Consider the following 24354-nt stretch of genomic DNA (forward strand, 5'->3'; position numbering starts at 1 on the left):
TTCTCTAGGTGTTACCGGTCTCTACAGCTCCACCAAACCTGTTGTCCCCTGATTTCCATTGCTCACCTCTCTCATCAGCCAGGAGGACAATGCCTTCACCTTCTCTTCTTGTGTTTAACTTTTCAGAGTGGCGTCCCCATAGAAAAGTTGTTTAGATTCCCAGTACATATCTTTTATTTCTACCACAGCCCTTTCCTTTCTAGAGGTCTTGGGTGCCTGGAGTTGGGGGAAGATTGGGGAAGCTAAAGGGAGGGAGATCAGGAGTGGTTAAGCACACATTTCCTTTTTCCATTGCTTTCTTCTAATCCCTAGGACTTGCTGCTATTTCTGGTGCAAGGTTCCAGATTTCCTCTTTCATGTTGATGTCTTCCTTGAGTTTTCACATTCTTTCTTATATTGAGTCTGGTCTGGCTTTTCTCAGGGATTGTCTCCTTGCACATCCTCCCATCTATGTCTGCATACCTGATACTCAGTTGTGGTCAGGGTTGAAGTTGTTTTCCATGGACCAAAAGAGCAGGGGACCTCTTTAGGGGGTCTTAATGTTCCATGGAGGTTAAGCACTTTTCTAACATTCTTTGAACAGTCTTAACCCAACTAGTGGTTTGGGAAATTCTGAGATTTAGAGAAAATGTTCCAAGGAGTTCATGGTGTCAAAAGAAATAATGTGCTTGTTTAAATTTATGGTAAAGATCAACAGATAAAGTAATTATTTAAAAATATCCTTTCAAGGTGAACATATAGTTCCTTTATATGTAGTTAGGTATGTTGTTGAGATCAAATGAGTGTGTTTATGACTCAGTCACTTAGCCAGACACTGAATTAAACGTCAACCACTAGCCATGATGGACTTGGCCATCACATAGCTGTAAATTATTTTTATTCATTTTAATTATTATTAAGGGTAGACAATTATTTAAGACCATTACATAAGGAACACAGTATCTGATAAATCAAGTTAATGAAGAATATAAAATATTAATAATTCTCAAATTTCCTTCAATACAAATTTCACCAAATCTGTAAATTGTATCCATTTATCAAAATTCTCATGTAGTACATCAGAGATAGGAGAATAATTTAAAAATTGTTACTTAAGGGGGGTCCGATTGTGGCTCAGTGGTAACAAACCTGACTAGTATCCATGAGGATTTAGTATCCTCAGTGGATTAAGGATCTGGCATTGCTGTGAGCTATGGTGTAGGTCGCAGACCCAGCTTGGATCCCATGTTGCTGTGGCTGTGGTGTATGCTGGCAACTAGAGCTCTGATTCGACCACTGGCCTGGGAACTTACATATGTTGTGGGTGCAGCCCTTTAAAAACACTAATAAAATAAAATAAAATAAAATTCATTATTTACATTCTTTTTTTAAATCTTATTTTCCATCACGGTTTATCCCAGGACATTGGGATATAGTTCACTGTGCTATGCAGTAGGACCTTATTGTCTATCCATTATAAATATAATAATTCGCATCTATTAAAACCAAAATCTCATTCCATTCCACTCCCTCTCTCCTCACCCTTGGCAACCACATGTCTGTTCTCCATGTCTGTGAGTCTGTTTCTCTTTTGTCGGTAGGTTCATTTGTGCGGTATCTTAGAGTCCATGTATAAGTGCTATCATATGGTATTTGTCTTTCTCTTCTGACTTAACTTCATTTAGTATGAGGATTTCTAGTTCCATCCATGTTACTGCAAATGGCATTATTTTGTTCTTTTTTATGGCTGAGTAGTATTCCATTGTATTTATGTACAACATCTTAATCCAGTTCTAAATGTCAGTGGACATTCAGGTTGTTTCCATGTCCTAGCTATTGTGAATAGTGTTGCTGTGAACATGTGGGTGCATGTATCTTTTTGAATTATAGTTTTGTCTGGATATATGCTCAGGAGTAGGATTGCTGGATCATATGGTAATCTATATTTAGTTATATTTTCCATAGGGGTTATACCCATTTACATTCTCACCAACAGTATAGGAGAGTTCCCTTTTCTCCATGCCCTCTCCAGATTTTGTTATTTGTAGACTTATTAATGATGGTCATTCTGATCAGTGTGAGGTGGTACCTCATTGCAGTTTTGATTTGCATTTCTCTAATAATTAGTGATGTTGAGAATTTTTCATGTCCCTGCTCACCATCCATTTCTTTGGAGAAAATGTCTATTTAGGTTTTCTGCCCATTTTTTGATTGAGGTTTTTTTTTTTGTTGTTGTTTTTGTTGTTGAGTTGTATGGTTGTTTGTATATTTTGAAAATTAAGCCCTTGTCAGTTGCATTGTTTGCAACTATTTTCTCTCATTCCATAGATTGTCTTTTTTTAAAAAAAATATGGTTTCTTTTGCTGTGCAAAACTTGTTTGATTAGGTCCCACTGGTTTATTTTTATTTTATTTTTCAGAACCTCACCTGTGGCATATGGAGGTTACCAGGCTAGGGGTCAAATCGAAGCTGTACTTGCTGGCCTATACCACAGATCACAGCAACGCCAGATCCTTAACTCACAGATCAAGACAAGGGATTGAACCTGCATCCTCATAGATACTAGTCAGATTCATTTCCACTGAGTCATAATGGGAACTCTTCATTGGTTTATTTTTGTTTTTATTTCTATGACCTTGGGAGAGTGTCCTAAGAAAACATTTGTAAGGTTGATAGCAGAGAATGTTTTTGCCTATGTTCTCTTCTAGGAGTTTGATGGTGTCTTGTCTTATGTTTAAGGCTTTCAGCCATTTTGAGTTTATTTTTGTGCATGGTTTGAGGGTGTGTTCTAGTTTCATTGACTTATAGGCAGCTGTCCAGTTTTCCCAGCACCACTTGCTGAAGAGATTATCTTTTTTCCATTTTATGTTCTTGCCTCCTTTGTGGAAGATTAATTCACTATAGGTGTCTGGGTTTATTTTTGTGTTCTCTGTTCTGTTCCATTGGTCTGTATGTCTGTTTTGGTACCAGTACCATGCTGTCTTGATTATTGTAGCTTTGTAATATTGTCTGAAGTTTGGGAGAGTTATGCCTCCTGCTTTTTTTCCTGAGGATTGCTTTGGGAATTCTGGGTCTTTTATGGTTCCATATAAATAAAAATCATTACCTAAATGGAGAATCTCAGAATGGCTTTCATGTGAAAATAAAGACTATTTTTAACCACATGTGTTACTATTAGAAGAGTGCATACAAGCAGAAAAATTAAACAAAATCTGAAAATGCTAATTGTATATTTTTGCATATAAAATAAAAGACTATCAGGCATCCATAGTAAGTTAGTTTTTAATCTGTTTTATGCTATAATTCACAGTTAAATTTTATTGTACTGTTGGCTCCCAAGTACCAATATAGTACACTTTTAAAACTATACTTTTATTTTATAATTAATCTATTTAACTAGCTTATGTTATTGTTAACAGCAAAATGTCAAAATTTGTTTTTGTACATAGTGGGTATATATATTATGTAAATGTATAATTCGTTGGAGGTTGAATTTAAATGGAATTTATAATACAATATATTTCAACCTAAAATCATATCACTATAACCTACAGTGCAAAAAACACGGCAACCCACGGAGTTCCTCTCATGGCTCAGCAGTAATGATTCAGACTAGTATCCATGAGGATGTGGGTTCAGTCCCTGGCCTTGCTCAGTGGGTTAAGGATCTGTCATTGCTGTGAGCTGTGGTGTAGGTCATAGATGTGGCTTGGATCTGGCATTGCTGGGCTGTGGGGTAGGGTGGCAGCTGAAGGTCCAAACTGACCCCAAACCTGGGCCATATGCTGCAGGTGCACCCCCCACCAGAAAGGCAGCCCCTTAACAAATATCTAAGGGATTGAAGACATTTTACCACCATACCATTCAATATGGTAGCAACCAGCTGCATGCAGCTTTTAAAATTTAAATTCATTAAAATGAAATAAAATTAAAAATTTAGTTTCCCATTTAGACTTGCCGCATCCCAACTGTTCAGTAGTCTGTGTGACTGGTGACTGTCACATTGGACAATGCAGTTGTGGAACATTTGCATCATTGTTCACAGAATATTCTGTTCCACAGTGTTGATCTATATTATTATGAAAGAAATTTGTTGGTTAGAATAGTAGGAAAGGCTGTTTGATGTGTTAAAGTTATTCTTGCTAATGTCTTTTCCATGACTTTAAGCCTTTAGAGAGTAGGATTTATATCTGACCATGATTGGTCCATGATGGATGCTAAATACATATAAACGTACTTATTGTATCCCAGTATCGGTAATGGTGACAATAGCAGAAAGAACAATGCTGCCGTGCATTTTGATACACTTTACATTGTGCAAATTATTCCCGTTTTACAATTGAGAAGTTTGAAATTCAGGAAAGTGAAAGGACTTTTCTAGATAATAACAACAATAACATTTATTGATAATGTTTTTGGTCATTAATTTTAAATGTTTATTAATAGGCATTTTGCTCAAAAGTCTGTTATTTGAACCCTGGAATCTGTTATGTTTATAGTTGGGCTAAATTTATGCTCTGGCTTTTCTTCTGCTCTAGTTTTGGCCCTTCTTCTGCTCTAGCTTTGGCCCTTGAAATCCAAAACTCAGCAGGGGCCAGTTGGTAACTTGGTGGTCCCAATTTGACCATCTTGTAAGGAAAGAAAATTTAGCAACTAGCATACATGTCAAATAGTCCAACAATATACAGTATATCGAGTGAAGCAGAGCTTGAGATGCATGGCATCTTTATGGGACAAACGGAAGCTATTGATCAAAAGAACAAAAGACTTGTGCCTCGGTAGAGTCAGTCTTACATTTGTTTGCAGCTGAAAACTATTACGATTTTTCTCTATAATCAAGCAAATTGACAATATGCTGTCAGCCAAAGACCTAGAAATCACACAGTTAAGCCAGTCACAACTTGGCATTGCTAAGGAATGAAACTCCAGCTAAAAACAGATGCCTCTGTAGTCATGAGTAAGGAACTCCAGGTGTTTACATCATTTCCAGCCCAACATTTTTGGGTAATTTATGTGACTCCAACTCTGTGACAAATGTGAATTAAGTTTTCTGAGTCTCAGGGCTCAGGCAGGAATGTGGCTGTACAGATGGAAGGCTGATGCACAATTTGAAGTATCGCCATGTTTGTGTGAATGGCTAAAAGAGTTTCTGCAAGCAGTCAGAACATGTTGCACATCAATCAGATAAAAAACTGCTGTTTCAGTAAAATTCCACTGGTCATGAAGGTGAAAACCATATTGTCAGAATTTTTTTGTCATCTATAAGACAAATACTAGGCTTCTTTAGTACTGGTGTGTGTGTGTGTGTGTGTGTGTGTGGTAGAGAGAGAGGGAGAGAGAGATAGGAAGAGAACGAGAGATAGTAAGTCTGTGGGTAATATTGGCTGTACTCTCTCAGTTGTAAAAGTCAGAAGCGGTTCAACTTGGTTTAAACAAAGAAACACAAATTGGAATCCATTGTCTCTTGTAACTGGTATTTTCAAGGGGTCAAGCTATATTTAGGCATGGCTGGATTATGAGGTTAGATTGATGTCATTAAGAAGCTTTCTCTTTTTCTTCACCTTCCAAGACTACACTCCTCTTTTGAATTTATTCTCAGGAAGCCTTTCTTCATATGGCCACAAAGCTGCTCTTAACCTCATCTTCTTAAATGGCTCCTAGTGTCTATAATCCTAGAAAAGGGAGTACTTCTTCAGAATAGTTCAGAAGTTCCATGAAGGGCTCTGATTTCTCTGCCTTGGGTCATCTGATCATCTCTGAACCTCTTTGAAATAAACTGGAGGGATGGACACTGAGGTTGACCAGGCTCGATCATGTGCTCACCTCTGAAGAGGGAAAGTAGAGGCCACCGTCATCAAACCACATAGACTGAGAGTAGTGGAGAGATGTTTCCTAAAGTGAAAAATGGGTTTTGGATAGCAGCTAAATAAACAGATGGTCACTACTTGTGTGTGTGTGTGTGTGTGTGTATTTCTGGTGTGTGTGTTAAGATCAAACCCTAGCCAAAGTTCATAAGTGACTTTACAAAATTTGATTCAAATTGCCATGTATAACTTTGAAATAAATCTTAGTTTTTGTTACTGTAGAAAGTTTATGTTTAGCTACAATTTCCAATGTTAGAAATGAGTGACTGCATGCACCCGCATGTTCATTGCAGCACTATTCACAATAGCCAGGACATGGAAACAACCCAAATGTCCATCGACAGATGACTGGATTCGGAAGATGTGGTATACATACACAATGGAATACTACTCAGCTATAAAAAAGAATGCCATAATGCCATTTGCAGCAACATGGATGGAACTAGAGAATCTCATCCTGAGTGAAATGAGCCAGAAAGACAAAGACAAATACCATATGATATCACTCATAACTGGAATCTAATATCCAGCACAAATGGACATCTCCTCAGAAACGAAAATCATGGACTTGGAGAAAAGACTTGTGGCTGCCTGATGGGAGGGGGAGGGAGTGGGAGGGATCGGGAGCTTGGGCTTATCAGACACAACTTAGAATAGATTTGCAAGGAGATCCTGCTGAATAGCATTGAGAACTATGTCTAGATACTCATGTTGCAACAGAAGAAAGGGTGGGGGAAAAATGTAACTGTAATGTATACATGTAAGGATAACCTGACCCCCTTGCTGTACAGTGGGAAAAAAATATATTAAAAAAATCATTAAAAAATAAAAAAAGAAAGGAATTCTTGGTGGATAGAATTGGGACTCACTTTAATTATAAAATATGGGCAAAGATAACTGATAGTGATCTAAATGTCTAATTTTCTTTGAATAAGGAATTATTTTGCAGTATTCTCCAAACAAATCCATAAATTTTCATGCTAATTATGCTGTGGCAGTGCATTAAGGATCCAGCATTGCTGCAGCTGTGGTGTAGGTTGCAGCTGTGGCTCAGATTCAGTCCCTCACCCAGGAAATTCCATATGCCCTGGGTGTGGCCTTAGAACAAAAAAAAGATCACACCAACTATGACCTTACATGTTCCTTTCTATTTATTGCTTTTGAACATTGTTCTTCTCAAATTATCCTATGATCTACAGTGAGATCGCAGGAACTTCTTGCTAGTGCACAAAATTTGGTATCCCAAAAGGTAAGTGAGCTGATAGAAGGTTGATTATATTTTTCCTCAGGCAGCATTCCACAGGAACACCACATGGTTATTTTGTTTAAGCGCTTCCAAAGGCTGTCAACATTATCCTTTTCACCTTGAACCCTAGGCTGTCATCACACATGTATTTGCCTTCCTAGTTCCTTCCATGTAGAATGCTCTGGAATGTCTCCTTGGTTCCTGCCTCTGCTCCTTTCCATCTGCTCTGTGATCTGATTCAGCCACTAGCCTTTTGATCAGTGTTTTGCTTTCAATTCTATCATCAGCCCTTGGTTATAATAGCATGACTGCTCCACTGATTCCATTCTTTTCATTGTGGCATGCCACTAAAGCAAATTGTCCTTCTTGGTAGACAGCAGCTTTTGAAACTTATTAACAACTTCAGGGTATTAACCATTTTCTTCTTAAGGCTATTCTTTTTAAAAAATTTTTAAATTGAAGTATAGTTGATTTACAATGTTGTGATAATTTTTGTTCTAAAAAAGGGTGATTCCATTATACATATACAAATATTCCATTTTTTTCAGATTCTTTTCCTATATAGTTTATTATAGAGTATTGAGTAGAATTCTTTGTGTTGTACAGCAGCAACTTAACGCTATTCTAAGGCTAGTCCGAGATGGAGAGATGAAGAGGCAAAATCTAGAGATACTAAAAACTCAGAATTTAGAGAAGTTGAGAACTGATAAGAAATGAAGGTACAGTTTAAGGAGAGAAGTTTGCATGACATATCAGATTTGACAGTCAGAAAAGTATTAATTCTGTGGAGACTCTGTAGAGGCATGGGCAGAATTTGAAAAGAGAGTTCAATTAGCAAGCTCTGCTGAAAGCTGATGTCAGGGATTAGCAGAACAAATGTGATAGGGATCCCATTGGAGAGGTGCCACAGTCCAGCAGAGGCTGGATGGACTTGCTAAGAGAGCCAGGTGGGGTAGTGTTGGAACTAGGACTTCATCTCAGCTGTTTTAAAAGTCTGCGTTGCATCCACATGTGGTACAGCCCTTTCCGCTCTCACCTCCCAAGAGGGCTCATAGGTGTTCTTTGACAGTGTGGCAATTCAACCTTGAACTAATGCATCGAGTTGCAGCAGAAACCAACTAATATTTCTCTGTCCTGTTCTCAGGGATATTAGGAGAGGCTTTATCAGATCTGATGCTTTCCTCCAAATGGTCCATGCCTCATATTCCCCTAAGCTACCCAAACTATTTACTGGTCAGGATGTCTTTTTTCCTGGAGAATTGATGTTTGTCCCTAGTGATCACAATGATTAGTTTTAAATGATGATGTTCTTCATTGAATACTGGGATATATTTGTTCCATCTCCTATGTCCTGGCATCTTTTCTACTTCTCTGACACAGCAAAGATTACTGAAATTAGCTGATTATCTAATTCAGTATTTATGAATATAGTTTATCCAGGCTAGGAGATATAGGGTAATATAATGCAATTGGTGTTTTTTTATAATTTATTCATTTATTTGATTTTATTTATGTTAATTGGACCAAGAAGACAAATGGATTATAGAAGCTATGAAGTTCTAATATTTTAATGTCATCTGGCATCATTGTAACTTTGACCACATAGTGAGCTGTCATTTCTTTCATTTATGTGCTGAAGAAAAAAAGGCTGAAGGTGAGAACCAGACCTTTGTTGAACTTGTCTTCTTTTCAAGTGTCATCAGGTCATGGGTCTTTAGTCCTCTAGGAACTAGTGTTTCATATCAGAGCTGCCTTAAAGATGAGTAGCTCTGTAAGGAGTGACTGAAAGAGGGTGAGAGTTGCCTTAGCATCAGAAATATTCTGCTGTACTGTCACATGTAAGTTTCATTTCTGTAAAAAAAAAGTTGTAATTTATAAATCCTACAAAGTTAAATTAAAAATCTAAATTGGAGTACTCTTGTGGCACAATGGGTTAAGGATTCAGCATTGTCAGTGCAGCTTCTTGGGTCACTGTCTGATCCCTGGCCCAGGAAATTCCAAATGCCTCAGACATGGCCAAAAAAAAATCTAAATTAGTTAATTTCTGTTTTAAAAATGCAGGTTCCCTAGCCTCATCTCTTTCCATTGTCAGGTAACTAGAAAATCAGAACCCTTGGCCATGTCATCAGCTACATTATTATTATTATTTATTATTTTTGTAGAGGCACTGGGACCATGGTTGGTACTTCGAATATATTATTAGGGGTTATTTCTCAACCATAAGTGGTTACTCACAAGAAGTCATTCAGGACTTGAGTTCCCATTGTGCCTCAGTGGGTTACTAACCTGACAGAGTATCTTTGAGGATGTGGGTTTGATCCCTGGCCTTGCACAGTGGGTTAAGGATCCCATGTTGCTGTGGCTGTGGCATAGGCTGGCAGCTTCAGCTCCAATTCAACCCCTACCCTGAGAACTTCTACATACTGTAGGTGTGGTCGTAAAAAGAAAAAAAATTGCAATCAACAAAATAATGCCATTTGTAGCAACATGGATGGAACTAGAGACTCTCATACTAAGTTAAGTAAGTCAGAAAGAGAAAGACAAATACCATATGATATCACTTATATCTGGAATCTAATATACAGTACAAGTGAACCTTTCCACAGAAAAGAAACTCATGGACTTGGAGAACAGACTTGTGGTTGCTAAGGGGGAGAGGGAGGGAATGGGGTGGACTGGGAATTTGGGGTTAATAGATACAAACTATTGCCTTTGGAATGGATAAGCAATGAGATCCTTCTGTATAGCACTGGGAACTATATCTAGTCACTTATGATGGGGCATGATGGAGGATAATGTGAGAAAAAGAATGTATATATGTATATAGGTCACTTTGTTGTACAGTAGAAAATTGACAGAACACTGTAAACCAACTATAATGGAAGAAATAAAATCATTGAAAAAATAAAATAAAAGCCCTGCAACCATGTATTGGAATGGATAAGCAATGGAATCCTGCTGTATAGCACTGGGAACTATGTCTGGTCACTTGTGATGGAGCATGATAGAGAAAAAAGAATGTATACATGTATGTGTGACTGGGTCACCTTGCTGTGCAGTAGTAAAATTGTCAGAATATTGTAAATCAGCTATAATGGAAAAAATAAAAAAACATTACATATTAAAAATTATAATAGGTGGCCAAACCAAAAAAAAAAAAAAAAAAAGGAACAGTTTTGTGAGCATACTTCAAAAAATTTAGATATCTGCATCCATATGACAGGTTTTAAAACATTCTGGGAAAACAGATATATGAATAAATGATTGGGATGGATGTGTTAAAGGGTAATCTAAAGCAGTTGTATACCAATTTTATTTTATTTATTTTATTTTATTTTATTTTATTTTATTTTATTTTATTTTATTTTTTTTGTCTTTTGTCTTTTGCTGTTGTTGTTGTTGTTGCTATTTCTTGGGCCGCTCCTGTGGCATATGGAGGTTCCCAGGCTAGGGGTTGAAACGGAGCTGTAGCCACCGGCCTACGCCAGAGCCACAGCAATGCGGGATCCGAGCCGTGTCTGCAACCTACACCACAGCTCACGGCAACGCCGGATCGTTAACCCACTGAGCAAGGGCAGGGACCGAACCCGCAACCTCATGGTTCCTAGTCGGATTCGTTAACCACTGCGCCACGACGGGAACTCCATGTATACCAATTTTATTTTTTATTTTATTTTTTTATTTTTGTCTTTTTTGTCTTCTTTTTTTTTGTTGTTGTTGTTGTTGTTGTTGCTATTTCTTGGGCCGCTCCCGCGGCATATGGAGGTTCCCAGGCTAGGGGTTGAATCGGAGCTGTAGCCACCGGCCTACGCCAGAGCCACAGCAACGCGGGATCCGAGCCGCGTCTGCAGCCTACACCACAGCTCACGGCAACGCCGGATCGTTAACCCACTGAGCAAGGGCAGGGACCGAACCCGCAACCTCATGGTTCCTAGTCGGATTCGTTAACCACTGCGCCACGACAGGAACTCCATGTATACCAAATTTAGACATAGCTAGTTTCAAAGAACATAAAATGCGAAAAAGACAGTCTTTTCAGCAAGTATTGCTGGGGAAACTGGACAGCTGCATGCAAAATAATGAAACTAGAACACACCCTCACACCATGCACAAAAACTCAAAATGGCTGAAAGACTTAAATGTAAGATAAGACACCATCAAAGAGAACATAGCCCAAACATTCTCTGATATCAACCTTATGAATATTTTCTCATGTCAATCTCCCAAAGCAATAGAAATGAAAGCAAAAATAAACCAGTGGGACCTAATCAAACTGACAAGCTTTTGCACAGCAAAAGGAAACCAAAACGAAACAAAAAGACAGCTCATGGAATGGGAGAAAATAGTTTCAAATGATGCAACTGACAAGGGCTTAATCTCTAAAATAGACAAGCAATTTATACAACTCAACAGCAAAAAGGCCAACAACCCAATGGAAAAATGGGCAAAAGACCTGAATAGACATTTCTCCAAAGAAGATATAGTGATGGCCAATAAACACATGAAAAAATGCTCAACATCCCTGATTATTAGAGAAATGCAAATCAAACTACCACGAGATACCACCTCACACCAGTCAGAATGACCATCATTAATAAATTCACAAACAACAAATGCTGGAGGGGTTGTGGAGAAAAGGGAACCCTCCTGCACTGTTGGTGGGAATGGAAGCTGGTACAACCACTATGGAGAACAGTATCGAGGTACCATAGAAAACTATACATAGAACATAGAACTACCATATGACCCAGCAATCCCACTCTTGGGCATATACCTGGACAAGACTTTCCTTAAAAAAGACACTGCATGTTAATGGCAGCTCTATTCACAATAGCCAAGACATGGAAACAACCCAAATGTCCATCAACAGAGGAATGGATAAAGAAGATGTGGTACATATATAGATTGGAATACTACTCAGCCATAAAAAGAACAAAATAATGCCATTTGCAGCAACATGGATGGAACTAGAGACTCTCATACTGAGTGAAGTAAGTCAAAGTAAAGACAAATACCATATGATATCACATATCTGGAATCTAATATATGGCACAAATGAACCTTCCCACAGAAAAGAAAATCATGGACTTGGAGAATAGACTTGTGGTTGCCAAGGGGAGAGAGAGGGAGTGGGATGGATTGGGAGCTTGGTGTTATTAGATGCAAACTATTGCTTTTGGAATGGATTAGCAATGAGATCTTGCTGTGTAACACTGGGAACTATGTCTAGTCATTTATGATGGAGCATGATAATGGGAGAAAAAAGAATGTATACATGTATGTGAAACTGGGTCACCATGCTGTACAGGAGAAAAAAAATTGTATTGGGGAAATAAAAATTTCATAGAGTCAGAACATTCTAGAAAATATGGTGAAAAGAAATTCATACTACCAGGGTTACTAAGATCTCTTTTATGCCTATAGGATAAAATATGTATGGAAAGTATAATACACATGGAAAAGGTTTGTTTCCTCTTAGTAGGGTGCCAGCTTCCAAGATCAGCCCAGCATGTGTTCTCCCCGCTGGAAGGAGTGTAGCATGCTGATGGCACACAGCTGTGGCCCCCACAGGGGCTGCCGGCAGTTGAAGAGCACTGTATTGCCTAAGGTTATGCCCTCCTTGGGACAGGCCATCCCCAATAAAGGATCAATGTGGAGTTACAAGGCCTCTTGCCTCATTCTCAGACAACTTTGAAGGGCCATCCTCTCTCCAGAGTTCCTGTGGAATTAGTGGAAGCCTCTGCTACAACTGTATCGTGCATCACAGTTCAGCTTCTCCCGCTCCCATCCTCACCAGTGTGATTCATGAAATCCTTCTCCAATAAACCTCCTACATACAAATCTTCACTCCAGAGTATATTTCCAGATAAGCAAACCTGTGGGTATAAGAAATGGTTTTAGGGAGATGGCTCTATAGGGCAGTTTTGCAGCTGGATGACCTCTTCACTAGGATGAGTAAGTAGAGTACCAGTAACTTCTGGTATACTGGATTCCTGCAATTGTTGAAATTTTTACTGGTGGTAAATTTGGGTGAGATAATGTTGGAAGGGAATGTACTGGCTGGTGCAGTATATCAGGCATTGCGAGTTGTGAAGTAGTTCTTACAGGAATTATAAAACTGGAAGTCTGTTACTGAGTAGTACTGATGCATTGGAGAAGACAATGAAAGGCTGAAAATTGATTAAAGCAAGATAAGAATATCAGAGGGTCTCCTTAGTATATAAAGAGCAGGAAATTCTGAGAATCAGATCTAATCAGAGTAGTAGGACTCCAGAGAAATTTGCATTGTCTACTCCAACAAGTTGGCTATGCCAAAATAAGGGGCCTGAATGAAAAGTTATGGTGCTCTGAGATTTGGAATGAGGACATGTGGATTACTGCACTCTGTAAATTTGAAACCTCAGATCCCACTGCACCTGGTGGGCCGACGTAAGTGTCCCAACCTTTCTGTTAATGGTGATGATCATTTTAACTCCAGTTTTGCTGTGTGATCTTGCACAGGTGCTTAGGCTCTTGGTTCTTCAGTTTATCATCTGTCATATGGTTGATCTCTAATGTTGCCTTTTGCAATGTGAACTACTCACCTATATATCTCCATTATCTCCAGTGCTGTGTGGCGAATAATAGTCACTTGATAAAGCTTGTTGAAGGAATGTTTTGTGAGTCTAAAATTGGATTTTCACTAGCATTCAAAATTGTAATACATATATGCTTGTCTTACTCATTGCTGTATTCCCAGAACCTACCACGATTAGACTGTAGGTACATTATAAATATTTATTTGACAAAAGCATGAACCAGTATCATGGGACTTCTTGGTTAAATGATCACTAACAACAATATGAATTTCAAAGCCTTACTGTATTATTTTTAATTAATACCTCTCACAGCAAAGGGCATTTGTAACAAGATGTATGTGTATTTCCACTCAAGCCATTGTATTTTTCCCACACAAGTCATGGTATCATAATATATGCCCACAAAATGAGCATTGAATTAGAACTTGCCCAGGAAAAATCCATCTCCTACAAGTTATATAGTCACTCTAAGACAGTTTCCTTGGTCTTGGGGAGAGCCTATTGGAAGCTAGCCAAAATCTGGACTCCTTTAAGTCAAGATGACATAGAAAGATATAAGGGGAAATTTTCCGGGCTTTAGCATTGGAAGGACTAAAGTTTCAGGTTTGGCTCCTCTGCTTGCTAGGGATGTGTTTTAGGAAGTTACTGTCCAATGTGAGTCTCAGGTTTTTCATCTGTTATTTAGGGGTCAATATTAATTGCCTCACTGACTTGTCAAGGTAAATGAAAAAAACACTGAGTAGTATTAATATCCATTCCTTTTAAAATAATACTACCATTTTACTTTGTAATACCTAATGGATATGTTCCAAAAATTGGCGTGTGCACACAATTTTCTGTGAATTATATTTAATTTGTTAGGAAACAGAGAAATTTTCCCTGTGAAAGGATCCTGCTGCAACTCTTTTTGAAATGGAAGTGGGATGCTCCCTAGTTTGTTTTGTTTGAGATTTCAAGTTTGGGTATAAAGTTTTACAGCATAAATGCTCAGTGTTCTTCATCAGCAAGTAATCCTTTTAGATTTGTTTCACTGTGGGTTGAAATACATATGGCTTCTTTGTCTCTCAATGAATTCTGGTTCCCAGGCCTTTTCGTTGTACAAATCAAAACAAGTCAGTATATCATAGTTATTAAGATCACTGGCAGCAGATGGCCTGGGCTCTTGTGCAGCTCTGGTCTTTACCAACTAGGTGGCATTGGGAAACTCTTAACCAGTTTCCTAATGTCATAAAAAAAAGTGGAGTTCCCGTCGTGGCACAGTGGTTAACGAATCCGACTAGGAACCATGAGGTTGTGGGTTCGATCTCTGGCCTTGCTCAATGGGTTAAGGATCTGGCGTTGCTGCGAGCTGTGGTGTAGGTTGCAGACATGGCTCGGAACCCACGTTACTGTGGTTCTGGTATAGGCTGATGGCTACAGCTCTGATTAGACCCCTAGCCTGGGAACCTCCATATGCCGCAGGAGCGGCCCAAGAAATGGCAAAAAAAGACCAAAAAAAAAAAAAAAAAGTACCTACCTCACGTTATTGTAAAACTTACATTCTGTAAGTGTCTTGTATATGATGAGGTAAAAATATTTGATTTATTTATCTCCAGGTTTATTTCCAGATCCCGGAATTTATATGCTTGGGATTGTAAAGGTGGAGCTAAGCAGAGGGCATGCAAAAGCTTGGGTTAAATTTTTCAACTCGCTCAGAACACTATTCACAAAGCAGTTGTTTGAAATAGGGCTCTCCATAGTGTTTTTGAGATTCTCTGGTGTATATTTAATATATTGCTCTTCCTAAGTGCTTCCAGTGCACTTAGATGGCTTCACAGTTGAATTTTTCTCTCATCTGTTGTGGAATTCACTAAAGATAGTATATAACTATAAATAAGCCTACCCATGCAATTGTAACCATGACAACCACCAGCTTTCAAATGGGGAGAGTAGGACTCACAAGGCTGGTCTCAACTTCACAACAGCCTGATATGTCCCCTCTCAGCTCAAAATTGCATTTTGCATACAATACAGCCATTCATTGCTCTCTACAGAGTGCCCATCATATACTTCAGTCTAATGCAGTTCATTTCTAGCTCTTACACGTCTTTGAAAGCACTGTACTAGGTTCTGGGGGATAAAAAACAACTCACTTAAGTTCTTCCACCAACATACAGTGGCATCTTCCTAACATTTATATTTCTTAGGTTACTCCCTTGCTAAAGCCTCCTCAATGGCTCCCTGGTGGATACAGAATCTGGCTTTTACTCAGTTTGAAGCTTCATTTCTCACTCTCCTTTCTATTGCATCTTAAACTTCAGGCTTTGTCTGAAAATTTCATGCTGTCCAATGATGTACTCTCTCTTTCTCTCTCTCTGGGTTTTTCTCCCAAATCTTTTATTTGCCTTTCAAATTTTTACTTTTTAACCCTTTTCAGCTCAAGTGCTTCCCCTTGTGAAATTTTCTGTTATGATGTGGTCTTAAGATTAAGTTACATAGAAGTCAATCATTTCTCTCTTGCTCACATGAGTAACTCAGTGGGATCAAGCACTTACCTTACTAGGTACCAGAAAATGAAAAATAAAAAGGAAACAACCAAAATTTCAAAATTTTATTTATCAAAAAGAATGAAAATGGCAAGTGTTACTTAAGCTAGTCTCAACATATAAGATGCTCCTGATCTGATAATCTTCTTTAAATGGATGTGGCTAGTGAGAATTGTGAATGCAGGTATTTGGTGAAGGTTTTGGGTGGGGATTGATAATAGACACTCAAAAAAGGAAAAAGGGATTCATAGAATATGACTGACTTTAAATGAGAGATTAGAAAAAGAGGTAAGAGAGGTAATTGTAAGGTCCAGGTGAACTGTGAGAATAATGATGCCATTATTATAACTATAATATTTATTTGTAATTATAATGATGTCTCACATTATTGAGACAGGAAGCAGAGGGAGAAGATGTTTGGGGGTGGAGTTATATTTGATTTTTGACCCATTGCATTTGATATATCATTACTCCATGCATGTCTAGCAGAAGGTTGGAAATTACTGCTTAGAACTTACTTAGGAGTAAGTTAGAACTAGAAATAAAGAGTAGAAAATCATCAAAATGTAGGTGGAAATTTAAGGCAATGGCATGAATGAAATAGCTCTGGGAGAGTGTAGATTGAGAGGAGACACTTGCATTCAAGAAGGAGACCCAGAATGAATCACTAAGAGAGAGACAATTGAAGGGGCATGAGCCAGGCCTGGTGAGTAGGAGACAGTCTGTCCTTGAGCCAGGTGGGAGGAAGTGCAGTTGCAGGAGAGTGACATTGTCCTATTCCCTCTCTGAACAAAGCATGAGTCAGAGCGTCTGTGAGGGGTGAAGGATGTGGGGGCAGGTTTTTCATCTTGATAAGAATAGAGTAGTTGAAATAATGCCATTTTTGGCAACATGGATGGACCCAGAGATTATCATCCTAAGTGAAGTAAGCAAGACAGAGGAAGACAAATATCATATGATTATTGTTTTCATGTAGAATCTAAACTATGATAAAAATGAACTTATTTACAAAATAGAAATAGACCTACAGATATAGAAAACAAACTTCTGGTTACCAAAGGGGAAAAGGGGGAATAAATTAGGAGGTTGGAATTAACATGTACATACTACTATATATAAAGTAGGTAACCAAAAGGGACCAACTGTATAGCACAGAGAACTATACTCAGTATTTTGTAATAATCTGTAAGGGAAAAGAATCTGAAAAAGTGTGTGTGTGTGTGTGTGTGTGTGTATCACCGTGCTATACACATGAAGCTAACACATTGTAAATCAACTATACTTCAATTTAAAAAGGTAGGGTAGGAGTTCCCCTTGTGGTGCAGGGGAAACAAATCAGACTAGGAACCATGAGTTGCAGGTTTGATCCCTGGCATCGCTCCATGGGCTCAGTGGGTTAAGGATCTGGCATTGCCATGAGCTGTGGTGTAGGTCACAGATGAGGCTCAGATCTGGCGTGGCTGTTGCTGTGGTGTAGGCCGGCAGCTGTAGCTCCAATTCAACCCTTGGCCTGAGAACCGCCATATGCCACAGGTCGGACCTTAAAAAATAAAAAAAAGCAAAATAAAATAAGATAAAATAAAAAGGTAGGGTAAAATTGAAAGTTCTGTTGTGGGAAAAGACTTAAGGAAGAGAACCTAACTGGGTGGATTAAAGTGGCTGAGATTGGATAATTTATCTTTAAGTGGAGACCATCATGTGATTTCTTTCATTGGGACTTAATAGCTTGGGAGAGGGAATGAAAATGAGTAACAATGAGGTGATGACCTTATCTCTTACTACCTTACCTCCCACTTGCTCCATGCCAGCCACCTTGACCTCCTTCCTGCTCCTTGAACATTTCTGGTGTATCAGCACTTTCCTCTGCAGGAAAGGTTTTCTTGCAATAAGTTAACCACTTAGCTTCTTTCCTCCTTCTTTCCCTTTTTTTTTTTTTTTTTTTTTTTTGGTCTTTTTAGACCAACACCTGCAGCATATGGAAGTTCCCAGGCTAGGGGTGGAAACAGAGCTATAACTGTCAGCCTACACCATAGCCACAGAAATGCTGGATCCTCAACCCACTGAGCCTCATTGAGTGAGGCCATGGGTTGAACCTGCCTTCTCATGGATACTAGTCAGGTTTGTTTCCACTGTGCCACGATGGGAGCTCCCTTTCTTTCCTCTTTTTGGGCCTCCAAATGACTGTCTACATTGGCAATCTTGTTGAATACTATAATGTCAACCCTCTGCATTTCTGATCTCTCATCCCCTTTACCCTTCTTTAGGCCAAAACACTTACCTCCTAATATATTTAATAATTTACTCATTTACTATGTTTATAATTTATTGTCTATCTCCCTCTACTTGTATGGAGCTCCCTGAGGACAGGGATCTTTGTTTTGTTGTGATGTATCCTAGATGACCAGAACAGTGCCTGGCACATAGTAGTAGCTTGATAAATATTTATTAACTAAAATTAAGGTAGCTTAAGAAATGTGGGTCTCAGCAAAGGCACATAATGGGTATTAGCTTTTACTTAACCAGAATCAGAAAACCCCTATAAAAACTGCACTTTTCATGGTTACTTTTTAGATTTATTTTTTTAACAAACTTCTTAGGTTATAAAATTAAATTATCTCCTCTCCTTCTTCAGACACTCACTTCTGTATCTCCTTCCATATATAGTTGTAGGGGATCCAGCATGTGGAGATGGGATTAAGATGGTGGAATAGAAAGACTGGAGCTCAATTTCTTTCCTAAAAACAACAAAATTTACAACTAAATGCTGAACAATCTTCAACCAAATGGACCAGAAACTTTCAAAAAGATATCCTACTCCAAAAGACAAAGAGGAGGCCACATCAAGAGGTAGGAGGGGTGATTATGAGATATAAGCAACCCCATACCTTCTGGGTGGGAAGCCCCACAGACTGGAAAGTAACTGGTCACAGAGACTCACCTACAGGAGTGAGAGTTCTGAGCCCCACACCAAACTCCCACATGTGGGGATCTGGCAATGGGAGAAAGAGCCCCTGGAGCTTTTGGCATTGAAGGCCAGTGGGGCTTGTGCACAGGAGCTCCATGGGATTGGGAGAAATGGAGACCCCATTCTTAAAAGGTGCACACAGACTTTCATGTGCACTGGGTCCCATGGCAAAGCAAAGTCTCCATAGGAATCTGGGTCAAACCTGACTGCAGTTCTTGGAGGACCTCCTGGGAAAACAGGGGTGAATGTGGCTTGTTGTGGGCGAAGGACATTGGAAGCAAAGTGCTCGGGAATATTTAGCAGCATGCCTTTCTCTGAAGGTGTCCATTTTGGGAAAATATGGCCCCACCCATCAGCACTGATAAGCTGCAGGGAAAACAACAATCCAGGTGGGATCACAGACCCACCCATCAGTAAACAGACTACCTAAAGACCTCTCAGGCACACAGCCACCTCTAATCTCATCCAGAGACAATGCCCCACCCATCAGAGGGACCCATCAGGAAGCCTACACCAAGCCCCCGTACCAATTTCTGCCACAAGGGGGGCAGACACTAGAAGAGAGGCTACAACTCTGTTATCTGTAAAAAGGTCACCACACCAAAAACCTATAAAAAATGAAAAGACAGAGAACTATAACTCAGATGAGGGAGAAAGGAAAAACCACAGAAAATCAGTCAAGTGATGAGGAGATTCTCAGCCTCTAGGAAAAAGACTTTAGTCTGTTGATGCTGAAGATGATGCAAGACATTGGAAATAAACTGGAGGCAAAGATGGATAACTTACAGGAAACACTGAGCAAAGAGATACAAGATATCAAACTTAAACAAGAAGAGATGCAAAATACAGTAACTGAACTAAAAAAATTCACTAGAAGCAGCTAACAGCAGAATACAGGAGGCAGAATAACAAATAAGTGAGGTGGAGGACAGATTAGTGGAAATTACGGTTGCAGAACAGAAAAGAGAAAAAAGATTGAAAACAAATGAAGAGAGTCTCAGAGAACTCTGGGACAACGTGAAATGCACCAACATCCATATTATAGGGGTGCCAGAAGGAGAAGAGAGAGAGAATGAGACAGAAAAAATATTCCAAGAGATAATAGCCGAAAACTTCCCTAACATGGGAAAGGAACCACTCACTCAAATCCAGGAAGCACAAGGAGTACCATATAAAATAAACCCAAGGAGGAATACACCAAAACACATATTAATCAAACTAACCAAAATTAAAGACAAAGAGAAAATCTTGAAAGCAGTTATGGAAAAGAAACAAATAACATACAAGGGAACCCCAATATCCCATCTCTAAATGGTAAGGTGATTGAAAATATGTAGCAGCTTCCATATCCCATCTCTAAATGGTAAGGTGATTGAAAATATGTAGCAGTTCAGTAAAGAGCGCATGGTTTTCTCAATAAACCATGGTTTTAGAAATGTAATTTGTTTCCATGTCTCAAGGAGAGTTTTCTCAATTGAAGAAAAGGAGTTGAATCTAAGTTTAAAATGTGGGTTTTCATTCCTACTGTCACCTATTCCCATCTTTACTCTGTGTAGGGTGAAATTCTAAACAAAGGCTAGTGAATAACTTCAGTTTTATTAATACCTACATGATTGTTAAGTTTATTTTAAATCTTTCAAGTTCATGTACTTTGGGATAACAGCTGTGGGATAAAAGTTCCATAGAGAATTAACTTTGAATTAAAGTACAAATACCTAAGAGTATGATCTACTTTGTACTAGAATGTCATAGAATAAACCACTGGCCAAAGTGAATTCTTTAAATTATTTTAATGAGTTCTAAGCCATTTAACTAATCTTTATTCTACCTGTTTCCCCCAGAGAGCCATTATTCTAAAATTGATAAGATTCTCTTTCACTCTCATACTTAAAAACATTTAAAAGCCCTCTATTGCATTATGCATAAAATAACAGATTCTTATTAGGGAATTCAAGATTCAAAATCTAGTTTTTGGTTTAGACAAGGCATATCCTTTGTATTAACATCACATACATTTTCTTCTGCTCCAATTTATATCTGGAGTGCCTTTTTCTAATTTCCCATATGCTAAACCCTTACTAATCCCTCAGCTATCAACTCGACATCACCTTAACTCTTCTTCAATATCAGAAAAATGGTTTGGTCCTCAAACTTGATTGTACATGGAATCACCCAGGTAACTTGAAGGAAGGAAGGAAAGAAGGAAGGAAGACCAATTTCTGGGCCCCAGATCTAGAGATTCTGATTTTGTTGATCTGAAATGCAGTCTAGGAATCAATATTTTTAAAAATATCCCAAGGTTAGGAGTTCCCTGGTAACCTATTGGTTAAGGATCCAGCGTTGTCACTGCTGTGGCTCAGGCCACTGCTGTGGTGTAGGTTTGCTCTTTGGCCTGGGAACTTTTTTACGCCACAGGTGCAGCCAGAAAAAAAAAGTCCCCAGGTGAATCTAATGTATAGTCAGGTAGAACATCTAGTAGTGTGATTAAGAGCCCAGATGATGTATCAAACTATGGATGAATCTTGATTTTACCCCTTAATTTTTTGCCTAACTTCTCTATGTCTCAGTTTTCTCATCTGTAAAATTGCAAAAATAATTATATTTAATTCTTAGGGTTGTTGTGAACATTAGCTTAGATAATGCAAGTAGAGTTTAGACTAAAACCTGCCATATTTAATATTAGCTGCTATCAGTAGGCACATTAGTTGTTCCCTTTGGGTTCTGATATTTATAATTTCTTAAATTAAAATTTAACTCTGTTATAATCTTTATCACACTGTGATATGATTCTTAAGGCCATTTGTCTCTTTCTCCATCCATAGAATAGATCATCTTTGGGAGCAATCTGGTCCTGACATTCCCTGCCCCCCAGGTTCCTGTTCCATTAGAGTTATCTCCTATTGACCTTATCACTTGGACAGAGTTGAAGACCTCAGTCTGTCTTTGGAGGAAAATTGTAGAAACTTCTTTAAGTAATCTCCCTTCACCCAAGCTCTCCCGTCAACAGTCTTAAGCAACAATTTCTTATTTTTTTCTGTGCTTCTAGGGACATTGTAAAAACGGTTGTTATGAAGCTTATGGTTCTTTATTTACAAATTCAATTCTATTTTGGACTGTGAGCCCTCTGAGGGAAAGGTCTGTGGCTTATTTCATTTGCACTTATGGCTTATTGCAGTGTCTAGGAACATAGGATGTAGTTTGTAGGATGGAAAAAAGAGGAAGAAAGAAATTTGGAGAGAAATAGTGTTTTTGAGCCTACTTAAAAAATGTGATTGAAAGCAGTCTCTAAAAAGTCTCTGTTTCAAGAATTTAGATAGAACAGAAGGCAGATATGAATATTGAAAAAATCTCATACATCATAAATTTATAAATCATGGCGCAGCTGTCATAGGCTAAACTGAAAGAGTTTTTGAAGCTTCAGTGTTAGTACTCTAATAATTTCTTAAGCTCTTCAATAAAATTTTCTAATTATCTGCTCATTCCTTCTTCTTTCCAACTCCTTCCATTTTTGCCATTAACCTGAGCAACTATTATGTCTTAAGAGTGGAGCACCCTAATTGGGTTTATTTCTTATGCACAAGACTATTGGATCAATGTTCCTTGGAAAAGAGAAATTTGAGAGGTAAATAGAAATGTTAAATTCTCTTTGCCACAGTGCTGATAAAGAATGCTTCTGGGGGTATAATAATAATGCTGAAAAGACATATGACTATATAAAGATGCTGAAAAGAAATCTGAATTTAATCTGTGTGTTCTTTATGATTAAATGGAAAATTAAAACCAGCTTAATAGTCATGCTGTTCAAATATTTTGTGGCATTTTAATAGCATATTTCACATTTTAGTACCAAATTCATTATATAATATTTCAAATATCAGCATTTTACCATAACCACAAGACCATTAGAATGTATACTATCCTTTTCCTGTGGGAATTATACACCACTTCTTATTTATTAGCCTTGGGGCATGTTTCAGAGTACTTAGTACTGCTATTTATGATCCAAAGGAGACAAAATATAAATGAACTACAGCCTCTGTTACTTGTAAAATTTAGACAATGTTTAAGAAGTTTTATACTTCTATTCTTCTTTTGTTTTCTTTTAAAAGAAACAACATGTATCTTGTTTCTGCTTATAGAAGTAATGCCGGCTAATTAACATTTTGAAAGCAAATAAAAGCAAAACAAAATAAATATCTCTTATAATCTTATGACTCAGTGATGATGACCAATGACATTTTGTTATTTTATATTTTATTTCAGCCCTTTTTTATATGTGAAAGTACATTAAATTTAAAGGGAATAGCCTGCAGACATTGTTACATACTTGCAGGTTTAAATATTAAAAGTGTTTCTGCAGCTTAATTTTTATGGTATTGGCTGTTTCAGTGGGAGTTGGGGGAAGGGGGATAAGACATGTTTTATCTTAGCACCATCTTATCTAGAAAGCTTCTGCAATGATTTTTGAACAAATGAGTTCAGAATGAGAGAAAAACAGCATCCAGTTGCCACGTAAAAGCTAGAAATACAGATTGGGAAGGGGGGAGTGTCTGGTTGGCTAATGTGAGAAACAGCAGATTCAGAAGCAGGAAGGAAGGGGGTGATGTGAAGGCGAGACCCACTGGCCAGAATAGGCAGGTCCAGAGAAGCAGATCCCAGACAGATAAAGAGAGACTGAGGGATCTTACATCTTTTCTTTTTTTCTGTCCTATCTGACATTAACTGCAAAAGAGAGCACAAGAGACAAACCACCATTCTCTTTGTGTAGACTAAAGTGCAGATACTCTAATCACTCACTCCTCATCTCTACAGTGTCTTTATTTCCAAAGCAAAGTTTCATCATTTTGACCCTCAGGGAAGTAAAGGGGTTGGGTGTGGGAGGGTCAAATGTCCAATAAGGATTAGGTGGAAGTGTGAGCTCCACTGGGGTAATTCAAACTTGACACTCTTCTAACTCACAGGCAAAGCTATTGCCTGTTTCTTCTGTATTAATATCTCATCTAATGAACTAGAAAACTCTTGAGAGAGCTGCTATGGGCCTCATTTTACATCCAAGGTAAAGGATGTTCAGAGAAATTAAATCATTTGTTCAACTTTACACATAAAATGAAGGAGCTCAGATTTAAATTCAGGTCTATTGACCATGAAGGATGGTGTATGATTTTTAAAAATCTTTAAGAGAAATTCTGGAATAGTA

General features: G+C 38.3%; 1 protein-coding gene across 2 annotated transcripts in view; it reads left to right on the forward strand.

The window, feature by feature from the left end:
- The window catches only part of LOC106509220 (uncharacterized), a 424782-nt gene that overhangs the window by 196082 nt on the left and 204346 nt on the right, over positions 1-24354 (forward strand). The gene's annotated exons all lie outside the window — the stretch shown is intronic.

The sequence above is a fragment of the Sus scrofa genome, chromosome 1, assembly GCF_054392235.1.
Source record: "Sus scrofa isolate SSC_HxYL_T2T_F1_AM1 chromosome 1, Sscrofa_HxYL_maternal_Yorkshire_Landrace_v2.0, whole genome shotgun sequence".
Classification (NCBI taxonomy): Eukaryota; Metazoa; Chordata; class Mammalia; order Artiodactyla; family Suidae; genus Sus; species Sus scrofa.